Source organism: Amblyomma maculatum, chromosome 2, assembly GCF_055883805.1.
Source record: "Amblyomma maculatum isolate TAMU_Amacu chromosome 2, ASM5588380v1, whole genome shotgun sequence".
NCBI lineage: Eukaryota > Metazoa > Arthropoda > Arachnida > Ixodida > Ixodidae > Amblyomma > Amblyomma maculatum.
The window spans coordinates 17,670,940-17,691,534 of record NC_139345.1 but is presented as its reverse complement, the minus strand read 5'-3'; the positions used below and the strand labels follow the sequence as shown (position 1 = coordinate 17,691,534).

Sequence of the window (20,595 nt, the reverse complement as noted above, 5' to 3'; positions counted from 1 at the left end):
GTTCTTTAACGTGCGCTGCCATCGCACAGCACATGGACGCCTTGTTTTTCGCCTCCGTCGAAAAGCTGCCGCCGAGGCCGGGATTCGATCCCGCGTCCTTGGGAACAGTAGTCGAGCGTCGTAGCCACTGCGCCACCCCGGCATGGTAGCGCACAGTTTGGATGCCACCTCCACCTTCCTACCCGTTTGCAAACATTAGCAGAACAGTATCCAGTGGACTTTCTCGGCAGCTTAGCACGGCAGTTTTATTGGCACGGACATTCCGCAACACTCCCGTCGCGTCGTGTCGTGTATAGGCTTTAATTCTCACCTGGGCCAGGGGACACTTTCGCACATATGAGTAATGTGTGATACTGGCAGTCCAACGACTACGTCAGACGCGCGCCTACAAAACAAACATCGCAAAGGAAAACGTCACAGCTGAAGAACCCGCTCGTCCCCACCACAAACTAAAAAAAAAATAAAAAAATCGGAACATAGAGATGCGGAACTGCTCCTTCCTTCATGGAAAACCCTCGTTTTCTTTTCTGTGTTTTTTTTCTTTTAGTTTCTGTGGTTTCCACAGCAGGTAAAAGATGTCATCAGAATTTGCTAATGACATTGCCTTGCTAAGTAACTCTGGGGATGAACTGCAAAGAGTCATTGATGACCTAGACTGGAAAAGTAGACAGGCGGGCTTGAAAATCAATATGTAAAAGACTAAGGTAATGTTCAACAGCCTCGGGAAGGAACAGCAGTTTTCTTTAGGTAGCTAAGCGCTGGATACAGTAGACTAATATGTCTACTTAGGACAGGTAGTAACCGCAGATCCGGACCATGAAAGGGAAATAACATGGAGAATAAGATTGAAATGGAGCGCATTTGGCAAGCAATCGCAGATTATGACTAGCAGCTTACCGGTATCGCTCAAGAGGAAAGTATGCAACAGTTGCATCTTACCTGTACTCACCTATGGGGCTGAAACGTGGAGGCTAACCAAGAGAGTTCTAAAGTTGAGGACAACGCAGAGGGCTATGGAACGAAAAATCATAGGGGCAATGTTACGAGATAGGAAGCGTGCAGAGTGGGTCAGAGAAATATCTTTAGATACTGACATTCTAGTGGAAAAGAAGAAGAAATGTGCATGGGTAGGACATGTAGTGCGAGGAGAGGATAACCTATGGTCATCAGGGTAACAAACTGGATTCCAGGGGAAGGAAAGCATAGCAGGGGGCGGCAGAAAGTTAGGTGGGCGGATGAGGTTAAGAAGTTCGCAGGGGTCAAGTGGATGCAGCTAGCACAGGACCGGGTGAGGATCTTATAGTTATACAGCATTCCGGAGCTACACATCAAAAGGGGCCAAAGAAGAAGTCAGTGTGGTGTTCAACTATGATAAGCTGCTGGACTATACTAAAGACTCTAGTGCAGCTATATGCTATCTGTGAGATGCATTCGAACGCGGTACACCTTTCGTGCAGTGCATTTCATGCTTACATTTACTCTCAGCTACTATCTCGACTGCCATTTTTGTCACGTACTTTTGTTTACCGAGCGTGCTGCTACTTTGCTCTACAGGCTAGCTGCTGGATATTTGTTAGTTTTCCTTTCGAGAACAGTTTCGCTCCTTACAAGACGAGAAAACAAAAGAACAATAGAAAGCATATCAACTAAATCCTAATCAATGCGCTTGTAAAGGCTATCGTGTTGACAGCATACATACACGCGCACTGCACGTGTTTGCATTGCAAGAATGTGAATTCGTCAGAACGTGTTCCCGCTCATCATATAATGCAGCCAACGGTTGATTATTACTAATATCGAGCCCTCACAGTATTGATACAAGCAGGTATGCGTCTACGTACCCTGCAGCGACGGACAGCTCCATGCACGCACTTCGCGGCGCCGTGTTGACATCGAGCGGAATGCGTGATTCGTAAGAAAATCAAGCAAGTCCACGAAGAAAAAAGGAAAAAAAACGGCTCGGCAGCCATACCCTGCGGCAGGCGAAGTCCCGTTAGCCGGCGGCGCTGCCTCTGCTGTGGTAGGCAACGCCCTTGCGTCGTTCCGGTCTCTATTTCCGTTACGTCTTTTAGGCGCTCTTTTAGTAAGGTCCGTGCACGTACGCCGCGACCGTGAGACTATCGTCGACGAATCTAAGCGCTTTTTAGCGAAACCTCTGTACCCGCCTTTCCAACCCTCCTCCCATCGCGTGGAGGAAGGCGACTTCTAATATCACGCATTAAACGCGTTAAAGGATGCTGTGCTTGCCAGCGCACATGGAGCGCAGCCATGGTCGAGCTTGCTGGCAGCGATCCGTAAGCTGCTGCCATTTCGTTTCCTGGTCTTTTCACTCCGCTTTTCTTCTCCTCCTCCTGCTGGTCGTCTGCGCGAGGAAGATGAACTGCCGCGTCTGGTACACCTTGACCGTTACTGAGGGGGCATAAAGCGTCATTTTGTTAGCGAGTAGGGCGAATGAGTTATGCAATCCGTTACGGCAGTTATATAATACTGTGTAATGACTCTGCCTTCACGACTGTGGGAGTATTCTACGGCGCTTCCTTGCATGCAAGGCCAAACCCTCGATTTATGCCCTGTGGAGTGAAGACGTCGACAAATCGTTCACGCACGTGCTGTCACTCATATTTGTTGTTTACTTTAATTATTTATTGGTCACTGCTGTTGCCGTGAAGGCGTTAGAGGACAGTTACGCGATAAACGATACAAAGTTACAGTGCTGCTATATTCTAAACCAGATCCTATTTAAAAAATGCTGCGAAGAACTTTCTGGGAGAGTGTTTATAATTTAGGTGTTAGCCACCACGAAAGGCAGGAAATGCGCATTCATCCAAAAATTTTAGCTATGATGCTTCAAATACACGTGACACTGCAGCGACGTCCGTAAATGGCAAGCGCTGCTCTATACTGCACCGCAGTGAGCTGCTGTTGTGGCGAAATATTCGAGAAGCAACCCATAGAGACGCCTGAAAGTAATATGGAGCATGAGAGTGGTTGTCAAAATACTTCATCATCTGAAGCGCATGCAGATAGTCAGGGTCCCGCTGACCACTCTTGCTGTTCGGATGCTCGTCGTATCTAACCGGCACGGGCGAAGTCGCACTTCTGCCATCACTGCTCCCCAGGGGCTCTTTTGATACTTTATTCAAGGATTCGTCGCTGACCCTCAATGTGACAGAGAGTTGATCACTGGTGGCACGGACGTTCTGCTTCGCCGCCAAAGCGCGCACACTCAGAGTGCGTTATCAAGTGCATGCCTTGGGGGTTCGCACTTCGTTTTGCAGTTATTATGCAATCATCGAATTATGGTGCGTCAGCGATACACATTTGCTTGACGCATTAAAAGCGGCACTGGCGCCCACTGATCAAAGCAGCATGACCATCATGTCAGTTCCGACGAAAAGGCTAGCATTAAAACTGCAGAATGAGTTCGGCGGACACTTTCTGCCAGAATGGAGGATGGAACGAGCGCATTGGAAAGCAGTTGCTACCACTCGAATGCTTCGTTTTATCCTTCGGCGCAATTGCACTGTTCTGTTCTCCCGATAAATTTCTGCGGAAAGACTTCAAGACTTAAGACATTTGACGAGAAATAACCAGGTACCCCTGTTGGAATTTCACTGCTCTATAAACCGTTTCTGCAAGCTTCCTTTTGAAGGTTTGGGGTGGAGAATGTTTAGAAATTTTATTAGATTTCACTTAAAGCCACTGTAGCAAATTGAAGCTTTTGGTAGAGTTTAACTAACGGTTTTAACGTACTTACTCAATGGTATATTTTTCAAGACGATGAAATTTTCATTACAGCGACTCCTTTCTCTGTATTTTTGTTCAGCTAACCAATGCTTTGATTGAGGCAAGCATTCACTGCATGAAATTCTGTGATGGTTACATTGTCTGTTTTTCTTTTTCTTTTCTGGGCCACACTTTGCTTTCCACTGCTGTAATAGTTTTAACACGAGCTGATGAATAAATGATATGAGATGTGATCAGCCGTAGAATCGTTATAACAAGTAATTTTATATGGAGTCTCTTCATCATTTTCGTTAGTGCAGTTGAGGCATCCGCTGAGCGGTCGGAAAATTTCAATGTCTTTACTTTTCCCCAACGCAATGTTACGTTTATAAGCTTATTTTATCAAATGACTGCCACGTAATGAAGATCCCTTATAGCTAGCGACCTTATCACCTGAAGATAAACAAGAATTTTAAGAAATGATGGAAGGTCCCTCGGTGAAAAGCCCTCAAGGCAGCTAGGGGTGACGTGGCCTTGTCTACAGTATAAGTTTCGTTAAATATTAATGAGGTAACTTTTTATTTTGTGCTTTAGGAAAAGGTATCAATAACGAAGTTGTTGATTGTGTTTAAAAACATCTGGCTGTAATACTTTCATCATGATACCGTGTACCTAACCTTTTACTTCCTCTGCTCGTTTATGAAGATAATACGGGCACTAAAAGGCCTTCGGAGTGAAAGCGTTGCGGATTCAGTGTCCCACATTTTGCACAAGAGAGCAAACTCTGCATCGCTGTTAAGTGGCCTCTCCAAAGGCGACATGACAAGATATTTCGCGATAAATAATCAGGCATCCTTGTTAGAATTTCACTTCTCTACCAACCGCTTCTGCAAACTTCCTTTTGAAGGTTTGGAGTGAAGAATATTTGGAAATGTTATTATATTTCAGTTAATATTTCCGTTGCAAAATAAATTTATAGTGGTGTTTAACTATCGTATTTAACAGTAACCTATTCAGGAGTACATTTTTTTCTAGGCTCTGGACTATTCAGTGCAGCGACTCCTTTCATCTTCAAAGTCGGTAGATAAAAGCCACGTAAATGGTTCCTTGTTACAAATATTTCAGTCAGCTGTCTTCTTTTTTGGGAAGGACTTCTGGATTGAAAGTTTGTTCCCAAAACCAATAATTAAAAATTTACATAATTAGGCACAGTAATTAGTTTTTGGCAGCAAGAAGGTATACTGCCGATTAGGACACGCTATTTCACCATCCCTCAGTTGGCTTCACTCAGCTACGCCTTATATTTAAAAGCTTTGTTGCATTTAGCTTGGACGACTGGCATTTTTATTGCGTCGTCTGACATCTGATTTTGTGAAATAAAAACGAGGATAAGAATGAAATAAAAATGGCAGCAAATGTGACCCAATACAGAAGTCGCTAGAAATCTGATTTCGTACGTTCTAGATTTTCTGCATCCATGACTTGAACTTGTGGGACAAAAGTAAATTATACCTAAAGCAAACGCTAATAATCAAACTTTAGTGAATTGTAAACTATTTATTGAAAATTTGACGGGTTCTACTCGCACAAGGAAGCATTAAGAATATCGTGACGCACGTCGCACGAAAATAGAAATATGTGAATATAAAGTCGAGAAGTCGAACACAGGAGAAGCGTGCGGACGGACAGGAAAAGATGGAACACGCACGGGAAAAACAAATGGAGGGTTAGGAAACAGTTTTAGTATGGGTGACAAGCGCGCACAACGGAAACAAGCTGCGCGTCGTGTTCACCTTTTCATCGGTACACCATCGAAAGCTATAATAATCTTTTCACAAAGCCGTAATTGCTGTCTTCGAAACAATGCCTGGCACACGACGCACACAGGGAAGGGCTGCATTCCTCCGAGGCTGAAAAGTAAATGGGGAGTTCCCAGAGCACTTACGCCAGCCTGACGGAAAATATGAGTGGCCCCGTGAGTGCCCCTTGAACCGCACTCATACATCACACCATTACTGCAGCCATCGATGTCGGAAGGTCAGAGTTCTTTATGATCCCACGATAACGATCGTGTAGGGAACCGAACAGTCAGCGCTTAGGCCGTGCCACACGGGTAAAGCAAAAATCTCCTCCATCGCGGGCTCAATACTCTCCTCAACATAAATAAAAAAACAAAAAACAAAAACAGACAGCACACGTGTCTTAAGGAGATCAGGAGCGCCAAGAAAATGAACACATTACCCGGCGGCAACACAACTCGAGAACAACTATTCGGCGCTAATCATTTTGTCGTCTATTGAGATCTTAGTTAACAGCGGCAGGTGAAACCTACCGGCATCCATTCACTTGCAGATACAATACGCGTAATTAGAGCAAAATCTGAGCTCATTGCCGGCCGAGGTGATCGGGCCCGAAAGGCCACAAGCGAAAAGAACGGCCGTCCAGCGGCCACAACGTACCTCAACATGAACGGCTGGCGTAGGAGAGCTGCTGCGGCCGAGAAGAGACGTGTGGTGACAGGACTCCACCCACCGCTGCGGGGCTAGCCTTTATACGAGCTTGTCAGTCGGCACGCCTCGGGCAAGGTTAATCTGACCAACTCTTTCTCGCACAGCGCGACCCAGATCAGAGCGACGCGACACTGGTACTGCTGGGCAGGAGCGGCGTCGCCTGATGCTCCGGATTTCCCGGCATCCGCGGATATGCTCCCTGACGAATGCGTCTCTCCTCTTCCGGCCAATGGCCGCACGTGCTTGACGGCGTCACCGATGCAGGATTAGTGTTACGATTAAGCGCGGTAACAGCAGAGCGCTTCGACTTCCTTCGTTGTTTGGACTGCCTGCCTGGCGATGAGGGCCGCTATTCTACTGCCACAGCCGGTCGCAAGTAGTGCCATCGTTGTTGCGTCAGGTGTCGTAACCGCGTGACGTCAGGCGCGTGCCGTTTCCAGGCACTGGCCAGAAGGCGCTGTGACATCACGCTGTAATTGGCCCGTCGAGACCAATAGAAAGGGACGCGTGAAAGTGGCGTCGAACGAGGTGCAAAGAGGCGCGAATTCGGTTATCGGAAAAGTGTTTGATTCAGTGGGCTGCGGAAAGGATCGGGGTCGTTCGCTCGCAGCGGTCTGTTTCGCCGACGGCGGTGTAGCTGCAACGCGGCCGTGTACGTCAGATCGGTAGACTATATACTCACGAGCTAGCCCTGCTTTGTTCCAGACATTCAAGGTCGTCCATATTTATTCGTGCATCGATAGCGCGAACGGAGTAATGAGAAAACAGAAGGAGAAAGAAAACCGCAATGCGTGCCTTCCGCACTCTCGATTAATAATCGGCGGGGGTCCTTGGCGAGTGCTCGGTTGCGTGCCCCTGATACCTTTCAGGCGGCCACTGAAACGTCGTCGGCATGCAATGGCGCGTCAAAGTGCAGAGCTCCCGTCCTCGAAAACACCGATAAGAACGACTACAGCGAACAACGCGACAGGAGCTAAGCTTCGCGTATGAGTTCATTGGTTTTGACATTTCCTGTCACGCGGTAATCAGCGTCCTAAAGTTCTTCTGGTGCGTGTTGGTTCATATGCCAAAAAGAGAACGGAACAAAATCTCCAAAGGCGATAGATATGGTCAGGTACGTCATGATAGTAAATATATTCTTGCAATGCTGGAAGAAGGTATTGATCCATTTAATCAGTTGTATGCTTTCTTACTAAATTGATGTTCACATCGCAAATTCCGCAGTGCGACCAGCAGCTTTTATAATCCAGCCCCCAAAAGCTCACCGTTGTTGACAGATGTAGAGTGTGGTGATGCTTCGAATATATATATATATATATATATATGTATATATATATATATATATATATATATATATATATATATATATATATATATATATATATATATATATAGGTTCGTATACAGACAACATTAATACCCAAGAAAGTAAAGGGGGGACAGCGGCCTATGTAGCTCGGTTGGAAGAGCACCGGACGCGATATTCGGAGGTCGTGGGTTCGGTTCCCACCATCGGCACATTGTTTTTTCTTCTCCTTGGCGTTTAATTATCTTTCCCCAGAACAAATTGCATTACTGATTTATGTGATTATCGAAGTAAAAATAAAAAAAAAAGACGAAGTGCAATCTCCAATGCTTTCCTTGGCCTCGCCGACTGTTGGCTTCTGTCCTTCACACACACACACACACACACACACACACACACACACACACACACACACACACACACACACACACACACACACACACACACACACACACACACACACACACACACACACACACACACACACACACACACACACACACACACACACACACACACACACACACACACACACACACACACACACACACACACACACACACACACACACACACACACACACACACACACACACACACACACACACACACACACACACACACACACACACACACACACACACACACACACACACACACACACACACACACACACACACACACACACACACACACACACACACACACACACACACACACACACACACACACACACACACACACACACACACACACACACACACACACACACACACACACACACACACACACACACACACACACACACACACACACACACACACACACACACACACACACACACACACACACACACACACACACACACACACACACACACACACACACACACACACACACACACACACACACACACACACACACACACACACACACACACACACACACACACACACACACACACACACACACACACACACACACACACACACACACACACACACACACACACACACACACACACACACACACACACACACACACACACACACACACACACACACACACACACACACACACACACACATAATGTGCCTCTTCCTATTTCACTAATTATAACGTACGTGGTTGTTGTGGTAGAAAACTTTTCTGTCCGCGACATCACTGGGTGCAGAAGATGAAAAAAAAAAAAATATATGCAACTTATCGTACAAATCACTCAAATGCCATTTCTTTCTTTCTTATTTTTTTTTGTTTTGTTTTGCATTTAGGGTTATGAGCGCCACAGTTCTGTACAAATGATATGTGTCACTTGTTCGCCAACTGTTTCCAGCAATATTCGCATAGCTAGATCATGACTAATTTAAATCGTTCCTTCTAGAGAGTCAGCATACCTGCCGCTGAAACACCAGTGTTAAAAAGTTGCGCCGATGGGTCAGTGATTCGCTCCGCCATCGGACAACCATAAGTCCACCTCGCAGAAGCCCATATGTGCCCCCCCCCCCCTTTTTTTTTGTGGGGGGGGGGGAGGGCATAGCCCCTTGCCTACGCATTTCACCCCGAAAGGGAAGAGCACCAGGCCGGGGAAAATCTTGTACCCACTCAGATACCGATGGGTACCCGCCGGTACAAGGGAAAGAACCCGATATACCTCTTGAATGCTAGGCAGACGCTCTACAACAAGGTCACCGCTCTGGTTTTTTCTTTATTGCCTGGCCTTGACACGTCGCATTTCACCAAAACAAAATCAACAAAACTCACGGAAAATTTCATTTACGTACGCTATTTACATACGGCACGTCGTGATCAGGCCATTGCTTCGGTGTGTTTTAGCGGGCTAAGCTGAAGTTGCCATTTATTTCCCAACTGAAACTTGTGGTGACAACTGTTTCGCAACATAACTGATGAAAGATAGAGAAACTGCAGCCAGTGATACTAGACAAAATGTATTGACTGTAGTAAATAACGCAAAATTCGCGTCAATTTACAGAGTTACGATGAGTGACCAAGCTGAATTTTACACAGTAAAGATTTTCTGAGCACTCTCAAGGCACGAGTGAACATATTTTCCTAGAACAAATATGGCTCGGCGAGCCTCATTTATAGCTCAAAATGCTCTCCCGTTTTCGATTGAGCACGGTGGTTTGCGCGAGAATGGCTGAGAAAATGGCAGCAGAACATCGGATGATGTCACGTATCTACCAGCACGAGTATGCCAGCAGCTTCGTCTATCAGAAGATAAACACAAGAGTGCGTCTAAATGGGCGAAACTGCAGAGAACGCCTGAGATGCAGTATACCACATTCATCTAATTAGACAAACAAAAAAATTAGTCCGAGATGTCTGTACGGGTACCCTCTGTCGGGATCGGCATGTAATATCTTATACGGAATATGAGAGATCCTTTTTTGTTTGTTTACGTCATGTAAACCGTTACTTTAAGGAAGCATCATCTACGATGCTTGGAACCTGCGTGCTCTTCTGCAGGCGTCTTTTGAAGCTCAACTTGCAAGTGTCATCATATTAACTACCTTTATATAATGCAGTGTCTGCTAGCATGCAGATAGTAACGTTGGTGTTATCGAACATATAATTAATAAACAGAAAAAGAAAGATTCATCCTAAGAGTCCTTAAGCATATTGGTAGTACTCTGCCTTGAAGAGGACAAACTGTTATATATTGGGTAGAAAATTAACTCAGAACCAACGTGCGTGAGAACATTATAGTGGAGTTTACAGTAAGATGTGCCAGGTCGTACGCATTGGAGAAATCTATAAATATGACATCAACTTTACGGCTCTCAGCAATAGCTGCAGCAACCTCTTGGATTGTGTTTAAGACTGAGCAAACGTGGAAAGCCCTTCTTAAAATCATATTGTTCCTTATTAAGCAGATTGTTAGCATAAAGAGTGATTGGCATTCCTTTGTAGACAGAATGCTGGGAAAGGAAATTCTAGTAGAAGGCAGGAAAAAGTGAACAATAATTGCAGAGAAACATTAGCTGTTGTTATAATAATGTATTAATAATGTTACATGTCAGTGTTAAGTATCTTAGTTTATAAATAAATATTCCTGACTTTGCAGGGATTTTAAGTAAGAGGAAAATGACGCCGGCGCCGTATTGTATCCAGATTTCAGAAATAGGGTTAACTTATGTCGCTTTATATTTACAAAGCACTACCACAAAACGTTTCCATAGAATGTGTGTACAGCTATGAGTGAAAATATGCTTGGTTGTCTTCCTTAACTGGTGTTTTCAGAGGGTATAGAGAGTCATCCAAGATCAGCAGCTTGATAAGCTAATTAAATATGGAGTCTTTCTTTTTCTAATGACTGGGACTCAAACACAGGCCAAGTATGCATTTGCTCAATGGAAAAAAAACAAACAACATAAAACAAAAAAACATGTATATATATCTATACCAAATTCTGAACGCTAGAAATCTAGAACTTTCTTCACGGAGGCCTATAATAGAACTACGTTCTGGACTACGAAAAACATCCAGTAGCGAACGGCTTGCGATTTACTTATGTCTGTTGGTACCGTGCTTCTCGCAGGAAATAGGTAAAAGCCTATTTGCACAAATCACACATTGTTTGCAGGCGAGTGTCAATTATATAAGGAAAGGTAAAAAAAAAGATGGTTACCATCTTAACAGCCATGTTTATGAAGGTACAGGTGCGGACAAAAGTAGACAGAGCACGGATAGTTTTTCATGCATTGCCTGATTGATACTCTTCGCAATGTATATATATGCTATAGTGCATTGCTTTTTAGGCAAAATAAAATATCTCCATGTACAACAGGGAAGGCTTGATTGCAATTAGAACGAACAGAGTGCTCTGTTCACTTATTTCCGTTGGAGTGCCTTAAGGGGCGGTGTATTGTGGGCTTATTGCAGTCTCATCTCTTATGTCCAGGATCCTGAACGCGTTCCAATAAGGCTTTCACGTGAGTGATTTCTGCAAACGCGATTGAAGTTGAGTGTAGTTGGTGAAGTATTCTTCGACTACTATGTTAATAGACAAGCCTTTAAAGGTAGTGTCACGACAGAACACTTATTATAAGCGTTAATAGGGTTCATATTAACACTAAACGAAAGCGAAAAGAAAGTTACCGGTGTGTGCAATATAGAAGATAAAATTCTAAGCTGTGGAACAGAGGTTGCACAAGAATAGTAACTAAGGAGCGAAGCATGCCCAGACAACTGCACTCAACGAAGATCTTGCGCGGAAAACTGCCTTATAACAACTCCGCGCGAGGCTTTGGAGGCCTTGAACGAAAACGACATGCACCCGGCTCTCAGCGGATGCAAAGCTCCGGAAAAGCGAGCAGCGCCGGAAAAGTTTCCACAACCCGCTCACTTCGAGAAAGTCCTGCGGCGAAAAGGAAGCCGCGTCGGCTCGAGTGCGCGGAAAGCAGGCAGGTGAGATGACGGGAGGAGGAGGAGGAGTGGGGGGCAAGTAGGAAGCCGCTGGTGTGCAGCAGAGGCTATTACCGGTTCCACTGCTCCGACGACCGGCGTCTTCCCTTTCCGGTTGGCGTCGTCTCGGCCGCCGACGTCGACGCCGTCAGCACCAGCCAGCAGCAGCGGCGGCAGAGTAGAGAGACTCGAGGTAACGGTGCAGGCGACTCCCGTGCGCCGCGGCGCTGCTCGGCGAGTTGGCGGGAACCCTTTGCCTCGGAGAAGACGTGCGGCGCGCGAGCGTCGCCGCGCCAGCCTGCATGAACGAAGAAAACACGAGTACAGAATGAATATGTGAAGGGCCTGACGGTCTCGTCTCCGTTCAGGCCGGCGCGTGGCTGCGCGTGCGATGTGCGGCGCCGATTGAGCCAAGGTGTTTCGGAAAAGCCGACCCATTTAAACTCGACCTGAGCGAGACGATCCTGCCGCTGGGCGCCTTTGCATCCGCGCTGGCATGCGCTAGAGCACGCGCTCGCCCTTCTGTCTGCCGCTTGTTGTTCGCTGTTTCCTGTTCCGTGCGCATGTATACCGCGCCTGCCGAGGCAAGGAGAGTGCTTAAGAGTTGCGACGGCAGCAACATAGGCGGTGGCGGCGGACGAGGAAATTTGCATACTCACTCAAGGTGAACGAAAGCACTTCGATGATGTCCGTCGTCGTGAAGGCAATGGGACACCACCCCCTTCTTCCTCTTGACAAAAAGAACCGTCCACAACACGCTGCCCGCCGGGTCTTTCACGCGCGTACGACTGTATAGCCAAGAGCCGAGTTCAGAGGCATGGCACTTCTGTGCCCTGAGACATGGCGGCGATTTCAGCAGCACCCCTGCCCTACCCACTCTGCTAGCGCTTCCAGAAGCCGCCCGACGTTTCTAGACGCAGGACCGCCCTTGAACTTTCCGCCGCAGCGATTGCCCCGTCCTCAGACGTTCGCGTGGCCTGCTTGTTCAGAAAGCAGCTCCGGCACTGCGCGGTTAGCACGCGGTGGGAGGTCGGTGTACAAAACGTCTTACTCACGCATGTTGTATCGAGGTGCAAAAATATTTAACGGTCAAGTCTTCTAGCTGAGCTGCGTTTGTAGGGTTAATGTGGGGTAAGCATGGATTACACACAATTTAGTCTTCATTGATGGACACCCGGTATCATTGGCGGTTTATTGAAGAAGGGCGCATGCTTCGGCTCCTTGCGTAGCTTCTAAGACATTTAAGTACTTTAATGGCCATTTTGATCGGCCAGCGCTCGCAGTTGTCTTGCTTGGCTTCCAACAATTTCGCCACTTTGAGTATTGCCTGCCGATTAAGTAGCATTTGCTTTTGGGTGCAGTAACACTGCGGGGTCGGCATATGTTGTAGTCACAGGACAGGACACCCTTGGACAGGCTACAATATTCTTCAGTCATTTATGTTTTTCTTAGAGGTGACACTTGTAAATTCTTCTCCTACCGGCACGAAGAGAGGGGCGTAGGTCTCCGCCTTTTAGAGCGCAGCTCTTTGGCGCCCGTTCCTGCATTTCGCGTCGTCGTTGCTGTCCGCGTTGTCTCTTGTAACCACCCCCGCAGCCGTGGCAGTGTGCGCTCCTTCCATCGCTTCTCGTGTTCTCCAGTTGCTGCGCGCGCTGCTCCCGCCACCGTTCGCCGCTGCGTGTGCAAAAGCTTTAAATATGCTCAGACAGTGAATTGACGGGGATCTTGGATGCATAATACTTGACAAAGAAAGAAAATGAATTGGATGGAGTTTTCACGCTTATATCGCACTTCAAGTCTTTCAAGTCTGATGAGTCAAAGCAAGCGAGCTGCGACCATGGTTTTATCAGAGATATTGGAATATCGCTGATCGGCTGCTAACACTCAGTGCTCAGTATCGGAGGCTTGCTGTGGCGTCCAGTGTGGGAAACTGGGGACACAATTGCAAATATAGATCACTATGGCTGCTTGATGCATCGATTATCTCTGATGAACGATCTCCATTCTTACACAAGAACGTCGAGGCAGCAGAGAGCCCGCTGAGCTGTCCTTCTGGTATAGAGACATTTTAAAATAAGGGAGAGGTTACTCCCTGACATCCACTTAAGCGTAGATATACGGCTATAAAGGAAAGCTATACAGCTTTCTCAGAAACTCGTAGTTAAAAAAAAAAAAATCATCCTGGTCCTAGGATCTAACCCGCGATCACCGCCTTTACGGAGCAGTCGATCTGCTAACTGAACTATTCAGGACAGTCTACAGATCAAAGGGCAATGGTGAATTGATCAATAACTCGAAGTGAGAACGGTGTTGGTCGGATATTTAGGGCAATTCCCCAAGATGGTTCGTTGGTTTTCAGGGTTTAACGTCCCAAATCGACTCATGCTATGAGAGATGGATTCTCCAAGGTGGAGTAGAATTTGTGCTAAGGGAGTAATTACTGATTGACATCCAACCAAGCGCAACCATTCGGACACAAAGGAAAGTTATACAGCTTTATCAGAAACTTCGTAGTTAAAGAAAAATTTGTCCTGGTCCGGGAACCAAACCCGGGACCACCATCGCCTTTCCGGGGCAGTCACTGTGCCAAATGAGCGAAAAAGGAGGCTATAGCAGATGGCAGAGTGAGAGCGAATTGCTCAATAGCTTGAAGTCAGATCGGCGTTAATGCGATGTTTACCGAAACATTCATGGTAGAGTATTGAGTGATTGCACACTGGCATCTACCTAAGCGTAGTCATAATATTTTATTTGTGGTTTTATGGCTGCGTTTAGGTGCATGCCAGTGAGTAAAATTTTCTTATTACAAATCTACTCCCCCTTGAGGGATTACTTTCAACGCAGCATTATATGCATTTTCTAAATGAACCGTGATAACGATCACTCGCAGCTTCAGGTGCTAGCATCTGTTATGTGATCTTACCCGGTTTGCTCTTGTCTAGGCAGCTGTGCAAGCCATGGGTTTATCGGAGAATAGGTAATTAGACGGGTAACCGTTTAGTGACGTGATGCAATCTCCTCGCACAAAAACAGGATAAAGCAGTGGTGTCTATCTGCCTCGTGTATCAAAAGCGGCGGTGCCGAGAGTTTCCCAAAGGCTGCATTGCACTTTGTTAGTCGACCTGTATAATCTGCATACGTATACCGAAGGAACTCGCATCAACAGCAATCGCTGATTTAATTCTGAAAGCTTGCTCTGGCAGGCAGATAAATTAGGACATATTATTAGTCTTCTTTCTTTAGATCGTTTGCCTACGTGTGATTTACTTCGCCTCTCTTGCGATAGACAGTGAATCACGTCTTGTTTGCACAGTATTAGAAGTTTCTTGATCATGCCGACATGAATGACTTTCGTTGAATGAAAAGCGTTTTTGTTTTTGCTTAATGCATGCCATGATTTCTCAGTAATAAGAAATAAGGTAGGGTGGGGCCCGTCCTTCGTTTTCATTACCCTTAACGGTGCTGTGGGTGGCGGTATTACTTATTCTACGACAAGATAGTTAGGCTTGCATTTCAAACGTGACCCATATTACTAAGTGCCTTCACGGTGCGGCTGCTACACTATCCTGACGTGGCGCCAGTAGTGGATAGCTGATGGGCGCATGACTGGCAATATGGTGTTGCCTCAACGCCTTCAGTGCCAATATCGTGCAGTAACCAATATTTGCCATGAAGACACGAGCTCTGGACACTACTCAAGGTCTCGCAAATTTGTGCTCTGGCCGTAGCTTGAACATCGAGTAAATCAGAGCATCTGCCATCTCAGCTAAGAGCGTTCTTTTTTTCTCATTCAGTGGAAAGTCCTTCATATCCTGATTGTGGAACTTTCTGGAATGGAATTTTGATTGCGCGCATTTTAGTTCGGTTAGCTAGAGAACCGGATATTGCAATGATATTCTGACATAGAATGTACAGTCGACGTCACCCTTGAGTAGAGTGCTCGGGAAGTGCTGATCCCGCTATAAAAACTGAAATTAAAAGTCAGCCTATAATTGGCGGACAAAGTTCTCATGCTCATCTTCTGCACAGGTCTGTGCGGATCTACTTCCGTACAAGCATTGCATGTAAAAAGCAGAAACTGCGACAAGGTATCGACTTTTATGCAGGGAAGCGTGCCCATCGAGCGCTCTACACAAGGGCGACGTCGACTGTACTGTATGCGCCAGCCTTTTGGAAAACTTGAAACCTAGTGACATTTAATAGAAGCGATTCACTTCATCATGGAATTAATGACTGTTTGGTGGTAGAGTAGAAAATAGTGTGTATATTGTAGGAAGCGGTTCGCACAAATTGACAGACTTCAATGTGTGCGAACAGCACTCATCTACGGGGATGAAATGTAGAGGCTAACGAAGAGGGTTCTACTGAAGTTGAGAACAACACAGAGGGCTATGTAACGAAACATTGTAGGGGTAACGCTAAGAGGCAGGAAGCATGCAGAGTGGTTCAGAGAAATAATTCAAGTTACTGACATTCTAGTAGAAATCAAGAATAAGAAATGGGCATGGGAAAGGCATGTAGTGCGAAGAGAAGATAACCGATAATGTGTGCGAACGGCACTGATAATGTAGAGGCTAACGAAGAGGGTTCTACTGAAGTTGAGAACAACACAGAGGGCTATGTAACGAAAAATTGTAGGGGTAACGCTAAGAGATAGGAAACACGCAGAGTGGTTCAGAGAAATAATTCAAGTTACTGACATTCTAGCAGAAATCAAGAATAAGAAATGGGCATGGGAAAGGCATGTAGTGCGAAGAGAGGATAACCGATGGTCGCTTAGGGTAGCAAAACTGGATTCCAAAGGAAGGAAAGCGTAGCAGGGGGCGGCAGAAAGTTCGGTGGGGTCAAGTGGATGCAGTTAGCACAGGACCGGGTTAATTGGCGGAATATGGGAGAGGCCTTCGCCCTGAAGTGGGTATATTCAGGCTGATGATGATGAAGTGATTAATGTGTGCTGGAGTTGGAAAAGAAACTAATGAATTTAAACGAGTTAATATTTTTTCGGTACCGAACGGAGCCTACCAAACCCGCCATTACACGTGGGACCTGTGACGCCACTAAGGTTTTTCCATGGTGCCTCAGCAGTTTTGCCTCGATGTGCTGATCCTGGGGTAGCTGGAGGGAATCTTTGCTGCAGCGGCTGCATTGTACGACGGAGGCGCGGCGCAAAACACCATGTCTGCTGTGTGATATGCCAGCTCACATTGAAGAAACACGTGGTTGTGGAAATTAGCTGTTATCATCTGCAGCTTCTTTCATAGCATACATGTCGCTTAAGGACGTTAGATACGCACACCAACGCTGCACAACGAATTAAGAAATGGTTAGTTATTCTCTTGGCGCCATTACGTTTACATCACGCAAATTAACTTGTAGTAAGATGACATGGTAAAATCAGCGAATGTGCCTAGCCGACAATTTCGATTATTAACAATACCTGCGCAAACCTTGCACAGTGCCAAATAAATAAGACCCCTACGGTTGTCTCCGTTAAATGAACCAAAAGTTTTGAAATAGGCGGTGTCCCCTACCCTAGCGAAACTAACTGATGGCTGTTGAAAGTCACCTGGACAAGTCTACAGAATGTTTTGCGCTCGCCGCAGTTAATTAATTAGGGAAGATTGATCAGCAGGCATTTTGATTTTTTCACTTTATGAACAAGATGTCGAGTTGTACATCATCGTGAAAATAGCTGACCGAAATGTTTGAGCCAACTTACTGTGTAGGTGATACTTCTACTTTTTTTCTTTCCAGTTTTGAAAGACAGCTTGCGCAAAAGCTTTCACATGAATACGGCGACCGTTCGGCATTCCAAGATGCGTCTCACATAATCCGTTTTTTTTTTCTTTTTTTTTTCTGTGTGCTTTCCCATACAACTGAAGCTTTCTATGCACACTGTATGTCCGCGAGTGCTTGGTCACGGGACAACTCTCTTTTCATGCCCATAAGCCACGTAAATTATAGCTCAGCAGCTAGCCATTTTTCTAGACCATAGACAACTTTTGCATTGACACTGAGGTCGCTAGTTAGAGACTGCAGTCTAGGACAGGCAACTCTCAACAGCTCTCGGTTGGTTTCACCGGTCTAGAGCACACCGTATATTCAAAACCTGGCTTACATTTGGTTGGGATATCCGACATAATTGTACTTACCTGCCTCAGCACTACAAGACTTAAAGGTATCTATCTGATGGTATCAGACGAATACTTGTAAGCTGACTCAGCTAGATGAGCCCTCGTATGTTAAGCGAGCTGTCGTAGTCGTCAGAGAGAAACACCAAAAAGGGGAAAAATTACACTGTGCCAATCTTTCGTTTTTGCATTGTTGCTTTATTTATATGTAATACAGCTTATGCATCAGTCTTTAAACAAAAAAACCTTAATCCTGGTGGCATTTTTCAGAAACGATTTACCCCATCATGAATTCGATATGGTTTGCTAGCAGCGTTATGAATACTATGCGCTTTTTAGGAAGCGGTTTGCACACGCTGTCGGTTCCCCTGTGAAGATAAGTGCTCTTTTCAAAGAAAATAAACAAAGTCAAGGGCGCGCTCTGAGAAAGCACTTAGGGCCTCCGTTCATGCGTTACGGAGAAGCATTCAGAGCGAACGCGGTGACTTTGTGCGTACGCACGCAAATACGGAACCGGCTCGGCTTTGCCCGAAGCAGGGTTCCTTCCTGTCAGAAGCACTCCTCTCACGGTACCGAAGGTAGTTCACTTTACTGAAGGAGAGCAGGGGAGGTAGAGCGGTCGTATATACTCTAGGGTACACTTCCCGTCGTGCAGCTGTTTTGAGTAAGACCACTATTTTGCATGCTGGTAAGAGCGATCTTATCGCTTTTTGTTCCCATGTGTCCGATTAGAGAGAGAGAACGGGATAAGTTTTGCGAATGAATAGAAAGGTTGACCTAGCCAGTGAGAAAGTTTGGCTACAGAAAACCTAGGAGCTGTGTTTACTAATATATTGCAACTCTCACACGTCTGTCTCCTTGCATGAATTGAGGTTTCTTTGAAATAAATAAGAAGCAATGCCTCTCTTCGAGAAAGGAATTGTCGATGACACACTGAAGCTCTCCTACTGGGTAGCAAATGTTATTTTCTAGCTAGCTCCTAACAATCAGCTTTTGTTTTGTTGTCGCCGAAAACGAATTAGTCAGTCATGTTATTCGGATTTCAGTATCGTTCACTAACTCTGAGACATCTAGACGACCCTAGTCAGGAAACGTTTCGTGTATTTCATCCTCTCAAGGCTGTACTTTAGACGAATCCAACAGTATTAGAAATTGTGACACCGACAGAAACATATTCTGAATTTAAATGAGACCCTCAAGGCGATAAAAGCGTACCTTCGAAGAAACGGAGCAATGGAAAGTAAGTCAAGCACGATAGAGAAGTTTTGATCTGATTGTATTTGAAAATTGTCGAAGGCAGATAAATTAATATCGCGACCGTCAAGACGAATGCTTAACTTGGGAGGAGTACGCTTAGTGGGATATACGGAGACTGACCTGATTGCTTGTGCAGGGCTCCTTGGGAGCAACAGGCGATGTTCGCGCAACCAAGCCACAAGCGGCGCTTTGGGTTTTTTCCCGTCCGGCATAATTCCTCGCAATGTGTACTGCCACAGGCTTGCCTCTAATCGTCCACGTGGTTGATCTTCTCGGACGCCGGAGGAGAAGCTCTGTCGCGACGCCCCCGTCCTGCTGCCATTTTTTTTTTGTTTTTCTCAGCGCAGTCCTTTCCTCACGCTACGCGATTTGCGACTTTGTATCTCGGTTGCACTCTCCCACACATCAAAAAAAAAAAAAAAAAAAAAAAAAAAAAAAGAAAGAAAGAAAGAAAGAAAGAAAAAAGAACTGGCTATCCTGTTAGTTTTCATAGGCTCATTGCTTTCGGCGCCCTTGTAACGAAAAAACGCAATTACGTAAGCAGTAGCACAAGGGGCTTAATAGCTGCACTGCTTCCTCGAGTTTAGACTTTTTCTAACTGGATACTAAGTGCTCGGCGTCAGCGGATTATCACTAGCAAAGCGGCCAGTGATAAGTAGTGAAACGCAGATTATAGTCGGAGATAAATGCAGAAAACTGAAAGCTGTCGGACTGCGAATGGTTCGATATTAAAAGGCGGAGAATAGTCACTGCTAACTACCAATACACTACCGGATGAAAGCACTTACGTCCGCCTTTCGTACTCGCATATATAAAACAAAGCGGCACCCCGGCCGGACGCTAGACTCACCGAGAGAGTAGTGGCAACGGCGGGCTTGGCGCGCTGACGCCGTCACTGCAGTTGATCTCCTTTCGACTGCGGCTCGCCGTCCGCGCCGTGAAACCAGTCTAGGGCGAACAGATGAAGTGAACAAAAGGAAAGAAAAGCAGAACTGCAAAGCGCCAGTAGGCTCCAGAGGGCCGTCTCGCACGCAGCCGGCCGATAACACAGTGGTGTTGGCGCTGGGAGGTCGCCGGCGACCAAGTGGAAATAGTAGAGACTGAGCACTCGGGGGCAAGCCGGCAGCGAGCAATCGTGCTTGTGCAATACCGGGAGCAATTTAGCGCACGGCTAACCTTGAACCTTCTGCCGTTCAGTTACACGATGCGTGGCGAAGGCAGCAAGCAACCCTGACGTAAGC

At 46.0% G+C, this 20,595-nt stretch overlaps 1 protein-coding gene across 4 annotated transcripts in view; it reads right to left on the bottom strand.

Annotated features, from left to right (window-relative positions):
* LOC146198070 (arylsulfatase B-like) overlaps positions 1–20,326 on the bottom strand; it is a 43,289-nt gene extending 22,963 nt beyond the window's left edge. The window contains exons 1-2 of one of the 4 annotated variants that reach the window (XM_084593385.1): positions 20,205–20,326; positions 12,042–12,264 (exon numbers count right to left, since the gene is read on the bottom strand). The gene's annotated coding sequence lies outside the window, so the exon portion shown is untranslated. Of the gene's footprint in view, positions 1–949; positions 1,012–6,185; positions 6,474–12,041; positions 12,265–20,204 lie in introns of those variants that run through there. The other 3 variants (XM_084593384.1, XM_084593383.1, XM_084593382.1) reach the window with 3 other exon arrangements.
* Positions 20,327–20,595: the final 269 nt, after the last annotated feature.